Here is a 14,147-nt window from a genome sequence, read left to right as displayed (position 1 = left end):
AATAAATTATTATTATTATTATTATTATTATTGTTATTTTTTTATTATTATTAACCCTCGCTGAAGAAATCTGCAAAAATGAAGTTTCGCCCCCTAAAATGACATGCCCTAGGGGTGCAATGCACTCGTATGACCTGTTTTGTGGGAGCTCCTGCCTGTAGATTTCTGTGTCTCAGTTCATGGTATTGTCACTTTGAGTTGCTCACTGCTGTTCCTTAGCTCGCAAACTTGTCATTTTGGGGTCACGGTGAGGACCTCATCTGCCTCTGGCGCTGTCTGCCTGGGTCTGCTGCAAGACGATGGGCTGAGTGGGTTTTGCACGCATGGTTGAAGCCCAGAAGCCATGGCGGTTCCAGGGTCCGCCTGCATGATGCAATCGAAGCACCGCTGCACCACATAGCTTTCCCCCAAAGAACTCTGGGAGCTGTAGTTTGCTAAGGGAGAGACTTCTAGTCCCCTCGCAGGGCTACGATTCCCAGAGTTACCTGGGAAAGAGGGAAGCAATTGTTAAACTGCTCTGGGAATTGTAGCTTTGCGAGGGGAAGGGGGGGTGCAGAGTCTTCTAATGACTCAGCACACTGGACAAAAGTATAGTTTCTGGGATTGTTTGGGGGAATCCACCGCTGCTTTAAGGGGTTATGACACTGCTGTAAATGTACAATGCACATGGACCTTGGACAGTGTTCGAAATTAGCCAGGCGCCAGGCGCATTTTGCCTCTGGCTTCTGACCACTTGCTACCACGTGAGGATGCCTGGGCGCCAGGATGTTGCCTGACATCTCCACCGTCTGGAGATCCTTGGATCTAGACCAGCCTTTCTCAACTTGTGGGTCCCCAGATGTTGTTGAACTACAACTCCCATCACCCCTAGCTAGCAAGGCCAGAGCTCAGGGAAGATGGGAGTTGTATTCCAGCAACATCTGGGGACCCACAGCTTGAGAACCACTGATCTAGACTGTTTTCACACACTAATACCCCATCCTGTAGGATTCTATCTGTTTTACTGTATTTTTATCTGCAAAATTGGGATGAATTTCAGGAACCAATGTGCTTTTTCTGTGCAGCCTGAGCAGGAACAGTAACTGTTAAGAAAAAGAGTTAGGAATAGGCTAATATATATGTTGGTCAAGTGACTTTTCTTCTTTTGAGTTCCAAGTTCTTGATCTAGCTCAAGGTTGTCATCTGAACTAGCCAGATGTTTAACTGAGAAACAATCACCGTCAGTCCATCATTTGAAAAATAAGACCTTTGAGCTGTCTTGCCCCAAAATGTCAACTAGATGTTCCGTTTTGGCGACTGCAACCTTTAAGTTTAAGGAGCCATTTGGCACCTAGCTTATATATCTGAGTTTCTAACCACCGACCTCAGGTGATGACAGATTTCCAATGTCTCCAACTGGGAACACTTTGTCTTCTTCTTCAGCCTTGTTCTCATTTAGCTCAGGGATGGAGAATTCTGTGGCCCTTGAGAAGTTGCTGAGCTACACCTGCCATCGTCCCTTACCATTGGCTATGCTGGGCTAGGGCTGCTGGGAGTTGGAGTCCAACAACATTTTTGAGGGCCACAGGGTGTCCCCACCTCTGCTTTAGCTGGAAAGCCAAGGATTCCCAGCTTGGTGCAGTGCCTAGATTCTGCCATTGAGTTCTGACTCCTCTTCATATTGAAAAGGCAATAACGCCACAAGAGTTGTTTTTAAAGAGCAGCTTTTGCTAACTCGGTACGTCATCAGACTTCAGATATCTGCAAAAGAAGAAAAATGCAAAATAAAATAAAAAACCACTTGCGCCTTTGACTGTGCACCATTGTGGTTGCAAAGGGGAAGGAGGGGGAAGTTGACTGGCAGGAAGGATCAGCCGTAAAGTACTAAGTATCAGCAGGATGGCTTTGTATGTGTTTGCAGAGGTGGGAAATGCAAATGCAGCTTCCGTTTGTGATTTGTGAAGGCGTAGATCTGCCCGCGATGATAAGCTTTGTGTTTGAGTTGCTCTGCTTCTGGGTGCAGGCTTGGGCTCCTGTGTATTGATGGGTTCCCCCATCTCACCCCAAAAACATACATAGCATCATAGAATTTTAGGTTCATAGTCCAACCCCCTGCAATTCAGGAATCTCAGCTAAAGCTTCCATAACAGATGGCCACCCAACCTCTGCTTAAACCCCCCAAAAGCTTCCAAGGTTGTCCGTTCCTTTGTCGAACAGCTCTTTCCCTCAGAAAGTTCTTCCTAAGGTTTAGTTGGAATCTTGTAACTTGAAGCCATTGGTTTGAGTCCTGCCCTCCAGAGCTGGAGAACATGAGCTTGTTCCACCTATCACATGACAGCCTTTTAGATATTTGAAGATGTCTATCCTATCTCCTCTTGGTCTTCTCTTATCCAGGCTAAACGTACCAGGCTCCTTCGACCGTTCCTCATAAGGCTTGCTTTCCAGACCCTGGACCCTCTTGGCCAACCTCCTCCACACACGTTCTTAGATCTTTCAGCCTAACCTACCTTGCAAGGTCGTAAGGAGGATAAAGCAAAACACACTGTGGGTGCATGCACAGTTCTTTGGAGGAGAGGCAGGAGATAGATGTTAACACGGGCCAAATGCCCTGTAATAAATTAAGTTAGTCATATGCTGCATTCTTTTGATCTTTGCAAATAAAGCTTCTTTCCGGCGTCTGAGATGTGAGGATGTGCCTGATAGTTTTTGACAGATGTGCTTGACTGTTGTGGACCCTCCTTCCTTGGAGGTTTCTAAGCAGAGGCTGGATGGCTGTCTGCCATGGATGCTTTAGCTGAGATTCCTGGACTAGATGACCCTCAGGGGTCCCTTCCAACTCTATGATTCTGCGATCATGTCTGATCCAAGGTCCTACAACAAGCTTCATGGCTCAGAAATCACTACGTTTTAGCTGCCTTCCTCGGGTGGGCGGGCGGTTGGGTGCAGGGTGCTCGTTCTGTTTGACGTCTGATTCAAGCAGCAGCTGGCCCTGTGCCTGTCTATTTAAATGCAGGTCTTAAAATGGCCAAACTCCAGTAGAAAAAAACACACACAGATACGCAACTATTTTTACAGACCTGCTGTCGTGTGCAGTTAGAGAAACCTCCCGTCCCAGAGCACAATGCAAGCTCCCTCTGCCTCCCTTCCTTCAGATACACGTTGTGTTTACATAGGTAGGCTATCATTGCGGGACCACAATCCTATAGATAGCAATGGGCCATCATAGCCCCCTCTTATTTTTTGCTATGGGGATGTGGCTTGGAATCACCTCTTGCAACTCTCTGTCTTCTCCTTACCTTATTAGGGGAACCCAAAATGTAAAGCGGGACGTGGTTGGCGCTGTGGGTTAAACCACAGAGCCTAAGGCTTGCCAATCAGAAGGTCGGCGGTTCAAATCCCTGCGACGGGGTGAGCTCCCATTGCTCGGTCCCTGCTCCTGCCAACCTAGCAGTTCGAAAGCACCTCAAAGTGCAAGTAGATAAATAGGTACCGCTCCAGCGGGAAGGTAAACGGCGTTTCCGTGCACTGCTCTGGTTCGCCAGAAGCAGCTTAGTCATGCTGGCCACATGACCTGGAAGCTGTACGCTGGCTTCCTCGGCAAATAGAGCGAGATGAGCGCCGCAACCCCAGAGTTGGTCACAACTGGACCTAATGGTCAGGGGTCCCTTTACCTTTTAAAACTTTGGGGAGTATTGCAATGCAAGAGATGGCATACACACAAAGCCCTGGCTGGGGGGTTTAAGAGGACTTCCTGTTGCGATTTCCTGGAAAGCAACCTTGAATTAATTTTGGAAATGCTACTCTCGCTCTCGACAGGGACGCAGGTGGCGCTGTGGGTTAAAGCCTCAGCGCCTAGGACTTGCCGATCGAAAGGTCGGCGGTTCGAATCCCTGCGGCGGGGTGCGCTCCCGCTGTTCGGTCCCAGCGCCTGCCAACCTAGCAGTTCGAAAGCACCTCCGGGTGCAAGTAGATAAATAGGGACCGCTTACCAGCGGGAAGGTAAACAGTGTATCCGTGTGCGGCTCTGGCTCGCCAGAGCAGCGATGTCACGCTGGCCACGTGACCCAGAAGTGTCTGCGGACAGCGCTGGCCCCTGGCCTCTTGTGTGAGATGGGCGCACAACCCCAGAGTCTGTCAAGACTGGCCCGTACGGGCAGGGGTACCTTTACCTTTACCTTTACTCTCGCTCTCGAGGGCCATCTCCCAAAAGTTGAAAATGCAGGAGAGTTGGGTCGGAGAGCGGGAGCAAGCTATGTCGGAGTGCCGGCTCCAGCCCCCCCCCCCCCCCAGCAATCCATACCACTCTGCTCGCAGAGGCATGACACCAGTGCGTGAAAGCTTGCACAGCAAGATTTCTGCATTTCGCAACAAGGTCACAGCTGCCCAGGGGAGATGAGAGGGAAATTGGCAAGAGGACGATGACACCCTCAAACAGTCCCGCCAACAGATTCATTTGCCTGCCCTGGATGGGGTTGCACACACACATGCAGGCACACAAAAACCCGAAGGAGCAGGTTTGCAATAGGGCTGGGATATATGTGTGTGTGTGTGTGTGTGTGTGTGTGTGTGTGTACACAGTGGTGCCTCGCAAGATGAAAAGAATCCGTTCCGCGAGTCTCTTCGTCTTGCGGTTTTTTCGTCTTGCGAAGCAACCCTATTAGCGGCTTAGCGGCTTAGAAAAAGGGGGGGGGAGCGAAAAAAATCGCAAGACTCGCAAGACGTTTTCATCTTGCGAAGCAAGCCCATAGGGAAATTCATCTTGTGAAGCGCTCGAAAAATGGAAAACCCTTTTGTCTAGCGGGTTTTTCGTCTTGCGAGGCATTCGTCTTGCGGGGCACCACTGTATATATATACATAGTCCGAAAGTGAACTCTGTATTGTGATATCGGTTTCATCATTTTGGACCTGGGAATATACCGCGAATCGTGATGTGTGTTCTGATGCTCCACAACAGGGGTTAGGAAACTCGGGGCCCTCCAGACCTCTCTCTGTGGCCCTTGTGAGTCTCCCAGGCCACATGCATGCTCACCATCCCAGCTGCGTGCCCTCCGTGAATGCTTTGGACCAGCCGAAATGTTCCCTTGAGCTGCACTGATGCCTTGTGCCTGCCCGGGTGGAGGGTGGAGAAACAATTGTATGTATGAGTAGATACCGCACAGTTTGGCTTGGCTGGCATGTAGCCTGTTTTTTTTGTTTTTGTAGATCCGGCCACTTTTGCCTCTTGCCCCACCCACCACCGGCATGTGCCTGCCCCCCAAGGTCACCAACAGGAAATGTGGGCTTTGAGCTTCCCTGCCACTGCCATGGAATAAGCCCGGCTCTGCCATTGCCCTCTGGACATCTGGCCTCCCAGCTGCTGCTGCTGCTGCTTCCCAGCCTCCATTCATTCCCTCTGGAAGCCAACGCTCTTGTCTTTGCCCTGCTGGAATGAATGGCTATGGCAAAGCTGTGAATCCCATCCATTGTCTTGTGTTCTTTGTGTGGCTTTTCTGTGTGTGTGTGTGTGTGTGTGTGAGAGAGAGAGAGAGAGAGAGAGAGAGAGAGAGACAGACAGACAGACAGACAGACAGACAGACAGAGACTAGGGCAGCATAGAAAGTGCATCCCTAAAAAAACATGCTTAGATGTTTGAAAATTTAGCCAGCCCTCTCTCTCAAAAAAAAAAAGGAAGAGAAAAAGAAATCCATTTTTTTGTTTTTTTAAATATTGTTTCTTTTTTTTGCATCCGGATGTAGGACTTGTGAAAAGTTCAGTCTCAGAAGCAGTCGCCTACCAGGTCGACTGTGGAGAACCTTTTTCAACATCTTCAACCATAAAATCCAAACTCGTTTATGAAATAATAGTTACAGATAGGTAGCCATGTTGGTCTGCCATAGTCAAAACAAAATAAAAAAATTCCTTCCAGTAGCACCTTAAAGACCAACTAAGTTAGTTCTAGGTATGAGCTTTCGTGTATCTGAAGAAGTGTGCAGGCACACGAAAGCTCATACCTAGAACTAACTTAGTTGGTCTTTAAGGTGCTACTGGAAGGATTTTTTTTTATTTTGTTATGAAATAATAGTTTTGGGTTTGTTTGTTTTTTAAAAAGTAACGTATCTGGAAAAAATAAAAAGAATAGAGATAAAAGGAATGTACTTCCATAACCCTTTCTTAACTACTATTGTTTATATTATTTAATATGAACACTGCATGGAAATTTATGGCTGTAATGTAAAATTACAGTTTTTGTACTGTTCTGCCAAATGGAAGGGAAAGGTGAAAAAATACCATTCAGCAGGGAACTCTTTTCAGACCAAAGGGCAGCGTCCGTCTACCTCAATACAGTGGTACCTTGGGTTACATACGCTTCAGGTTACAGACTCTGCTAACCCAGAAATAGTGCTTCAGGTTAAGAACTTTGCTTCAGGATGAGAACAGAAATCACACGGCGGCACAGCAGCAGCGGGAGGCTCCATTAGCTAAAGTGGTGCTTCAGGTTAAGAACAATTTCGGGTTAAGAATGGACCTCTGGAACAAATTAAGTAAGAGGTACCATAGCGACAGGCAACTACTCTCTAGTGGGATCTTTCCAAACCATCCCTGAATCTGGGACCTCCTGCATGCCAGGTTGTGCCCCCTCAGGATTTTGTGCCCTAGGCCACGGCCCCCCCCCCACGCTACGCCACTGTGCCAAATCCAGGCATGCTTTAACCTTGGGACTTTTGATTGTGGGGCCTGGGAGCCAGAGGAAGCTGGAGTCTCTTTTTGGTGAGGCTTGTAGGCCTTACCCAACTCGTTCTCCTCACTCCTCCTCTCCCCGCTGCCTGTCAGCTCCTGAATTTCTGCTGCAGAAGTCTTTGAGCAGGATCCCCGCCTGCAAGTTTAGGCCCACGGCCAGCTTGGGGTGCATCTGAAACCCTCTTTGCTCCTGGCATCCTCTGGCTTCCCTTTGCAGAAATTGTAACCGCAGCGAGCGAGGCTTGCAGCGCATGCTAGAATTCTGCCTCTGCAGCAATCTCTGGGTCCCTCCCTCTCTCCCTCTCGTTTTAGCAAGACAGTTTTTATTCCTGCTGCACCAAGAGGCCTCTCCTAGAACCCTGCACGCTCCCTTTCACCAAGTCTTCCTTTCTTTGCCTCTTTTGTAAAAGTTCACAAAGGGGGTGGGCGTCCTCCAGTGAAAAGCACCACTTAGTTAACGCCTGGTTGCTGAACCACTTAATCCTTGAACTGGTTTGGTTTCAAGTCGGAAACCAGAATCGACCCTCCCCTTCCCTCTCCTTATTCGCCCCCGCGTACATATGGAAGGTTTCATTTTTGCGCTTTGTGTGTGGGAGGAATTTATCCAACCTTTCTTCTAATTGTTTTATTTTCGTTCCGTTTGCATGCTGCCCTTCAATAAAGCAATCAAGTCAGATTGGATTGCAAACCGGAGAGTAAAAATACAATAAAGGGCATGGAGGAACCCGCAAGCGGAAGAATAAATGGAGCGGTAAAAAATCCATGCAGGTGTCGAAAAACCCTGGAAAATAGAAATCTGTGCCCAGGAATGAGAGGGACATTCAAGAAAGTGGCAGGAAATCAACCCTTCCTAGCAAGAGGCTTCAATAAAGAGGCCTCTAGATTATAACATGAGGATTAAAATGACCCTTTAGCACTTATTCTCCTATGTTTCCCCACTGCCAGAGCTTAGATTGTAGGCTCTTCAGGGCAGAGACCCTTCTCTATGGGCAGTCTGTTCTGGAGTAGATCAGTTGAAACCAATGAAGTTACTTAGATGCATGGATTTCAGTGGGTCTCCACAAACACGTACCCATGGCTAATAATAATAATATAAATACAGTGGTACCTCGGGTTACATACGCCTCAGGTTACATACGCTTCAGGTTACACACTCCGCTAACCCAGAAACAGTACTTCAGCTTAAGAACTTTGCTTCAGGATAAGAACAGAAATCGGGCTCCGGCGGCAGCAGGAGGCCCCGTTAGCTAAAGTGGTGCTTCAGGTTAAGAACAGTTTCAGGTTAAGAACAGACCTCCGGAACGAATTAAGTACATAACCTGTGGTACCACTGTAAATAAATAAATTTATACCCCACCCTTGTGGCTGGGTTTCCCCAGCAGCTCTGGGCAGCTCCCAACCGAATATTAAAAGCACAATACCTCTCTACTTGCATTGTTTGGTAAATTGCCATAGGCCGATGGCATCTACTCCTGAGCCTTGTATTAATTGACCAAGCCCTGAACAACTTAGGTCCAGGGTAGCTCAGGGACACTTATATCCAGTATTGGGTGGGGGACCGTTTGTGAGATTCTTGCATTGCAAGCGGTTGGTCTAGATGACTCATGAGTCCCTTCCAACTCTACAATTCCAATAGTTCTATCCCATCTCAATCACTGAGGTCGCTTGCCAGTGCGTCATTCCTCCCCCGAGTTGGTGAGGCTCATTTGGCAGCAACAAGAAGCCGAGCCTTTAATGTCATTGACTCAGTCTTGTGGAACTCTCTGCCAATGGAAATTCAACAGAAATCTTCTGCTTCAACTTTTAAATGCCCGCTGAAAACTTTTCTGCTCGGCCTTTGTAAGCCATTAGCAATACATCGTTCCACAATGGTTAATTGATGTCTGTGTTTAACTTTTTAAATATGCTTTTTCCTGCAATATTATACATATTTTTGTTGTGATTTTTAAAAAACGAAATAGCGGTATACAGTGGTACCTCGGGTTACAGGCGCTTCAGGTTACAGACTCCGCCAACCCAGAAATAGTATCTCGGGTTAAGAACTTTGCTTCAGGATGAGAACAGAAATCGCACAGTGGTGGCGCAGTGGCAGCAGGAGGAATTAAGTTCTTAACCCGAGGTACCACTGTATAGACATTTTTAAAATATAATAAAATGGCAACATACTAAGAATCCGAAGGAAAAACTAAAGGGGAGATCTTTGGGATACATGGCTGGTCAGTTAAAGAATGCAAGTTGGGCGGCTCCTTTTGCAGTTCTAAAACATCTGTAAGGCGTTTTGGAAGGCTGTACTAAGTAATGGTTGGTTAGCTATGGCTTGTTTTTGTCTTGTGAACCATGGTTTGCCATGATCTCTGTAACCAACAGCCTTGCTTAACTGTGGTTTGTTTGGCCATCCTGGGCTGGGTGCTCACCAACCTAAAGAGGCAAAAGACAAATGAAGCTTTGAGGAAACAAGCCATTGTTTGATCACCTTGTTGGCTGAGCCCAAACCATGGTTGGCACGAATTACGGTGTGGTATTATGCGCAAACGCAGTCCGTATGCGTAGGCCTCTTACAGCTGACAGCTGTTTGTTTTCTTTCTTTCCCTAAAGCCAGCGGATGTGCACAGTTTGCCTGTTTGGCTGACCTGCTGGTGGGCTTGAAATGTTTGGATCCAGATGGGGCATTGCAGCTTTCTCCCCCTCCTGCCGCCCAACAGTGACACATCAGAGCCCCTTGGAGAGCTTTTAAAGACTGTTTCTCGTCACTTGGCAGCTCTTTGCTAAATATTAGCAGCTTTATGGCTGGTGGGTCCCTGTGGCTTTCCAGCCGTTGCCAGAGAGATGTTGAAAAACATCTCCAGTCGAGGAATCTCTGTCCATCTGTTTTAACCCAGTGAATGGCAGACACTCTGGGGAGAATTAGGAGTCTTTATCCAGAAGACCATCCCCTCTTTAATTCCAGACGACGAAAAAGGAATTATCCTGTGCTGACCTAGTCGTGCCTTGGAGTTGCTGCCTTACTCTTTATTTCTGCACCAAATCTTCCACATTTACACCATGTAAAAGCACCATGTGAAGCACTCTTAGAATCATGGAATTGTAGAGCTGGAAAGGTTGCCAAAGTCTTACCCCCTGCGATGCAGGAATATGCAGCTGTCCCGTACGGGGAATCAAATCTGCAACCTTGGCATCAGTAGAGCACCCCGCTCTAACCAACGGAGCTAACCACTGCAAACAGTCACGGCTTCCCCCAAAGGATTCTGGGAGCTGTAGTTTACCGGGTGCCTTTGTGCTTGCTTGCTCCCACCCACCCTGTTTTCCTTCAGAATTGTGGTGCACGCACAAATCCTGTTCGTTAACAACCATTTGGAGCAGGAGGCGACAAAGCCCAGCATTTGAATCGAGCCAGTTCGGGGGGGGGGGGGGGGTTGTTTTTGTTTTATTGCGGCTGTAAATCTCAAAAAGCATTTCGCCCAATAAAAGGAAGCTAATCCGCCTTGCAGTGGCGGCGGACTTAGCGTTTAGGATGGGCACTGCGTGTGTGCTGGGGGTGAGCAGGAAACGACAGACGTCTCTTGGTCTGAGCCTTTATAAGGAGAGGGATAATGCTCCCCATAGCATCTGCATGAGATCACGGACTTTCCTTTTGGACCCCGTTGACCCGATGGCAACACTGCCTTTTCAGGGTGCTGGCTTGCTACAGATTGTGCCCTTTGCAGTTATTCTGTCCTTTGGTAGCTGATCTTTTGCAGGAAAAACTGTTCTATTGAGCGTGCATGGAATTGACTGTAAGAGTGCCATCATAACGATAATAGATTAATTATGGGGCATGTATTGCGCTGGTTGCGACGGGGGTGGCGCTGTGGGTTAAACCACAGAGCCTAGGACTTGCCGATCAGAAGGTCGGCGGTTCAAATCCCCGCGACAGGGTGAGCTCCCGTTGCTCGGTCCCTGCTCCTGCCCACCTAGCAGTTCAAAAGCACGTCAAAGTGCAAGTAGATAAATAGGTACTGCTCTGGCGGGAAGGTAAACAGTGTTTCCGTGCGCTGCTCTGGTTCACCAGAAGCGGCTTAGTCATGCTGGCCACATGACCTGGAAGCTGTACGCCGGCTCCCTTGGCCAGTAAAGCGAGATGAGCGCCGCAACCCAGAGTTGGCCACGACTGGACCTAATGGTCAGGGGTCCCTTTACCTTTATTGTGCTGATAGGGGGCATGCAGAGGTTTGTTTTGGCCTGCTGACCCACATGTATGATGCTCCTTGTAGAACCATAAAGTTGGAAGGAACCACAAAGGTCATCTAGTCCCAACCCCCTTGCAATGTAGGAATCTCTTGCCCAACGTGGGACTCAAACCCACGACCCTGAGATTAAGAGTCTCATTTTCTACCAACTGAGCTATCCCAGAGGCTCTCTTCTTCCTCAAAGCTCTTTTCTTGTGTTTAAGCTGGACATCATAGTTTTATAAGGCCCCATCCACACCATGCATTTAAAGCAGTTTCATACCACTTTAAGCAGTCCTGGCTTTCCCCCAAAGAATGCTGGGAACTGTAGTTTGCTAAGCATGCTGAAAGTTTTTCGGAGATCCCCATTCCCCTCCCAGAGCTGCAACCTCAAGAGTGGTTTAATGATCAGGGGATTCTGGGAATTGTAGTTCTGTGAGGACTGCAGACCCTTTCCTCCTCCTACCAATTCTCAGTTCCCACAATTCATTGGGGGAAGCTGTGGCAGGCAGAAGGTATCTCGGCTTGCAAGCTCATTGTCCAAACACCTGAAAATCCAGCCTCATTTATTGAACTGATACTTGTTATGCCCTTAACTGGTCCTGATGCCCTGCAGGCGCCAGAGAAACCTGAACTGGACAAACTGATCTGTGCTTGGGACACGAGAAGTGGCAGCTGGAACACCTCTGAGCATACGCAGAGTGTCTTTTCCTCTCTTGCTCCTGAACAGCCTCAGTTGGTTCCTTCAACCTTAGGGCCAGGGGATGTGGCTATAGGGCAGACTTCCTACCAGGACCGTTTGGGGTAGGCATAGGCAAACTCCGGCCCTCCAGATTTTTGGGTCTACAATTCCCATCATCCCTAGCAAACAGGATCAGTGGTCAGGGATGATGGGAATTGTAGTCCCAAACATCTGGAGGGCCGGAGTTTGCCTATGCCTGGTCTGGGGGGGAAGCCAAAATTTTAAGCAATCCACGCTACCCTAGGGCATGCATGGGGGGGTGGAGAGATGAACCCGTGAGAAAGTTCAGGGGTTCTTGCAGCCCTGCTGCCGCTAATGCTATTGTTCATACTTAAAGAAGCAGCGCCTAATTGCAGCCCTGGACTGCCTATCGGGGAGAAGACATGGGGAGGACCAAGGATTTTTATAATGTAGTGACTCACATCTCGTTCTGCTCTTTCCCTGCTGTCTGAGCCCCTTTCTAGACCCCGAACTTTCCTGTAGCCAGGCCAGCTTGAGACGAAACTTATTTTGGTGGGTGGGGAAGGTGCGATTATAATATAATAATATAATAAAAATATAATAATATATGTATTATGTGGAGGATCTGGGTTGTACAGAGAACTTTACCGTTTGTGCGGCTGTAAAAGTGTCAGAGGGAAGTTGTTCTTGGCTCAAAATCTTACAAATTGTATGCCACAGTTGCATCCATGCTCCCTATGAAAAGCACATTAAGGGCGGTATCCAGCCTCCTGTTTGTGCAGTGCAAATCTTCTCCTACCCAAATCTTCTCCTGTGGGTTTGGGGACCCCTAAAACAAATTCAAGAGGTGCACAGGGGAGGAGAGGGTGGGGGGGAGTCCTCTTCTGCAATTGGAAATCTTTGCACTGGTACGGCAGTTACTTGATGCTGCGTGCAGGCCTTTTTACGGGCTCCCGTGAGCTCAGTGCACTCACTTGCCGAGAAGGGAGCCTGTCGTGTCTCTGAATGATCCCCTGCTTTGGTGTTTGCCTCCCTCCAAGTCAGCTGCTGATGGGTGTGTGGCATGGTTAGAAATTAGCCGGGCGCCAGGTGCGTTTTGCGACTAGATTGGGTCCACGTGGAGCGACCACGTGGAGATCTCTGGGTGCCAGATATCCCATCTGGCTAGCTCCTCCAGCTTTCTTAAGCAGCTTAATTATTGCATTTTTATCCCGCCTTCATCTCCAAGGTTTACATGGTCCCACCCCCCTCATGAATCCCTACGATGACAGCCTCTGGGAGGTAGGTTAAGAGGCTGGTGTGTGGCTGTGTGGTCACACAATGCAGTTATTTCATGGGGGGGGGGTGGGAGGCTTCTTTCGTCTCTGTATGATCCCTCATTCTCACCTTGCGCTCTTTGAATCCACCTGTGATGGGTGATTTGTGATCCATTCTCGCCTGGTTCGTGGACTCAGCGGAACAACCTGCCTTGACCTTCTGGACACGCCTAAAAGCTAGAGGGCAGATTGAGTCCCCGCCCAAAACACGTCCTTCAAAATCCAGGCCAGAAAGAGAGAACCGTTGAATTCTCCCTTCTGTGCACGGTTCGCTGCTCTGAAATGTGTGCCGCCGTCGCTTGCGGAGCAGAGAGCTGGCCCGGCTCTTTGAAAACTAGGTCACCATCAACATGGAAAACAAAAGCAACAATTTTGTGCCTGCGAGTGAAAGGAGAACTACAATGTGGGACAGAGTGCAGGGCCCACGTCTACGCCACGTTGAAAGCAGTGACGGCTAGCAACTCTGAAGCAGAAAACTTGGTTCAAAGATCCAAATTATTCCCCAAGAAAATGCAGCTCCCGTAGAAATGGTGCTAATTGTGCTAACGCTCTTCTGGTTCCTTTCCTTTCATGCCTTTGCGATGTTTGAACTGCTTTGCATAATGTTTTTTGTTTTGCTTGCTTGGGGAAATTCAGGGATCTGCAGCTTCTTCTCAGTCTGTCCACCTTCAGCTTCTGAGACGAACAGACCTTGTTCACCCCCAAATAAACCTTCCAATTTCAAGAAACTTGCTTTGCGTGTCCTCGTTTTTAAAGCAAGAGCTCACCCTTCCTGGGAAGCTGGGCTTTGCTTCTACTTCTGTAATAATAATAGTAATAAAAATCATAATTATTATAATTACTGGTACTATTAATTAACTGACCTTCACCCTGAGGTTGCAGTACGGGTGACACCATTAGAACACAATATTAAAAACAGTCTAAACCAGGGGTCAGCAAACTTTTTTCAGCAGGAGGCCGGTCCACTGTCCCTCAGACCTTGGGGGGGGGGGGGAGAGACTATATTTGAAAAGGGGAAAAAAATGAACGAATTCCTATGCCCCACAAATAACCCACAGATGCATTTTAAATAAAAGGACACATTCTACTAATGTAAAAACACGCTGATTCCCGGACCGTCCAGGGGCCAGATTTAGAAGGAGATTGGGCCGGATCCGGCCCCCGGGCCTTAGTTTGCTTACCCATGGTCTAAACCAAGTTACAATCACAGAATGGAGCTGGGTCCTA

The 14,147-nt window shown here is 48.2% G+C and overlaps 1 protein-coding gene across 6 annotated transcripts in view; it reads left to right on the top strand.

Annotated features, from left to right (window-relative positions):
• LLGL1 (LLGL scribble cell polarity complex component 1) overlaps positions 1-14,147 on the top strand; it is an 85,047-nt gene that overhangs the window by 35,140 nt on the left and 35,760 nt on the right. The window lies entirely within an intron of this gene.

This window comes from Podarcis gaigeae, assembly GCF_964106915.1.
Source record: "Podarcis gaigeae genome assembly, chromosome: 14".
In the NCBI taxonomy this organism is placed as follows: Eukaryota; Metazoa; Chordata; class Lepidosauria; order Squamata; family Lacertidae; genus Podarcis; species Podarcis gaigeae.
The sequence above is the reverse complement of the archived record's forward strand: the minus strand, read 5'-3'. Positions and strand labels throughout refer to the sequence as shown.